Raw genomic sequence first — 2,387 nt, 5'->3', positions numbered from 1 at the left:
AAATATTAAAAAATGAAATATAAAAATGTCAAAATATTGCAATATTGCATCAAGAAGATGTTTCAAGACTGTTCAGCACAGGGGTAGGGGGTGGGGTGGATAGAACAAAGCACGGTACAAAATGCGGAATGGTGCCTGCTGCTCTTATAAGTAGTGGTGTTTCAATGCTGTGATCAACGCGCAAGTCAGTGAGCTGATTGGATACCAAGCCTGGGGAACCCATTCCGGAAACGGGATTGCCAATGGATTGCAGATGCCACACACGCACACAAAATGACAGAAAGATCCGAGCGTTTTAGTTTACCACAGATTGGTGAATTTAGATCAAGATATAAGAAGCATTATTTCTGCATAACATAGCATCAAATATCCTGTAGCTAGAAGTAGCCTATAATAATCTACTATTAATTAATACATTGAATTTCAAAACAAGCTCAGACTGCATGAATGAGCTCAAAGAGCAGAGTGTTCATGCACCTGTAACAGGTAACCTCCCCGTTACTGACGCATGATATGATAACTACATCATTTAATAATCATGTGACAGCTGAACACTGTGAATTTCTAAAGTTCATACAGAAGTAAATGTTGGTATCATGCACATCCCAGATAGTGAGGACTGGATACTGGATGAAAATGAAGGTTAAAAGAAGAACGCCCGAAATGTCACAACATTTAAAAAATAGATACTCGCGGGTGTGGATTTCTTCTTTTCATCTGCATTTCTAAACTTCACCATGGACCAATTTTGCATTAATGACTGAAACAATGGAGACGAAATTAAAACCCACTGATGAAAGAAAAGAGTCGCTGAGGACGCTGAGGGCGTTTTTATAACCTAGAAATGATCCAGTTTATGCAGCTCAACAATCCTGCCACGTTCAAAGTCAGTCAGCTTTTTTGCTTTTGCCATCAGGAGTTCTTGACAGTGTAAAGACTTGACAGAAAATGACATGGAATCCAGATTTTTGCACAGCTTTTGGCTTTTAAAGACTATGGTCTTAAACTTTTGATCAGCTGAAAAAATAATGTTTGAGTGTAAATGCAGTTTTCAGAAAATTCCCCGCTCAAAAGTTCTTGTCTCTTACGCTGATTTTTTCCTTTAACCTTGTGAAGCTCTACTTAGAACCTTCTTTAGATCCAATAGTGCAAAATGCAAATTCTTGCAATTTTTGACTGGTCTTAAGATTTTGATCAGGAGTGTAAAAGTTTGTAGTCAAATTCTTCCTCAATGATACGAAGGCATCAAGATCATCTTTAGACGTCTTTGTTGTCTTTACCTTTTCTAGAGAAATGGGTGTTTGTAAAGCAGCATAGAAACCACCGAGGATCTATTCTGTGGAAAGCAGTCAGAATGCAGACAAGCCTGATCAGAAGGCAAAACGATAATAATTATCATTAAATCGCATGTTTTTCTGACATGTTCTTTAATCCCAGCAGTAAAAACATGTTTGAAAGCAAAAACTTTATTCTGCTATATTATGCTTCTTCCTGCTCACCGTCAGAAAAATGAAGCTCTTTCACTTTGTGACAGTAATTATCTTCTTTATTGTTGCTGTTTGAAGCCTCAGATTTCAAAGCAGAGAAATGCTGAATAAATGCTGAAAATATCTGCAGCACAAAAACTAACATCTTCTTCACTCTTCTAAATGTTTAACTGTGTTTTAACTAAACTGTGAAAACATCTTTTACCTTCACCTAAAGCTGGAAGTGTGGAACGTATGAATAATAAAGCAATACTTTTGCAAAGAAATCATAAAGGCAACTCTCAGCTGACTAAATATTAATATATGTATCTTTCCAAAAATTTCTGCTCAGTGATGCTGTAGGTAGCACTGCTGCCGTGCAGCAAGAAGATCCGTGTTTAATTCCCAGCCTGGCTCTTTCTGCATGGAGTTTGCATGTTCTCCCTGAGCAGGCGTGGGTTCTCTCTCGGTACTCCGGCTTCTTCCCACAGTCCAAAAACATGACTGTGAGGTTCATTGGCTTCTCTAAATGCTCCTTAGATGTGTGAGTGTGAATGATTGTTGTTTGTCCTGTTTATCTCGATGGAAAATGGACGGATGGTTAAATTAATGCCTTACCTAAAAAGTGTCTCACAAAAGTTGTGAAAATAGGAGATCTAGTCCTATTGGATGTGTTGAACAAATGTCCAATAAAGGAATGATTTTAGACATCAAAGGTTTCCATCCCAAATCAAACACTTCCTGATCTACTATGAATTCTGCATTAAACATAGATCTATAAAATCTGCATTAGTCCAAAAAAGAATCTGGGTCTTTATCCAGAGATAAACAGAAAGCAATGAAATATTTTATATAATTTAGGGATTCCTTTGGTAGAAATGAAAGAATGTTTAGCATCTCCTCCTGTGAGCTGGAAGAAAT

Source organism: Cyprinodon variegatus, unplaced genomic scaffold (genome assembly GCF_000732505.1).
Source record: "Cyprinodon variegatus isolate N-32 unplaced genomic scaffold, C_variegatus-1.0 Scaffold495, whole genome shotgun sequence".
NCBI lineage: Eukaryota > Metazoa > Chordata > Actinopteri > Cyprinodontiformes > Cyprinodontidae > Cyprinodon > Cyprinodon variegatus.
This window is presented reverse-complemented; position numbering follows the sequence as displayed.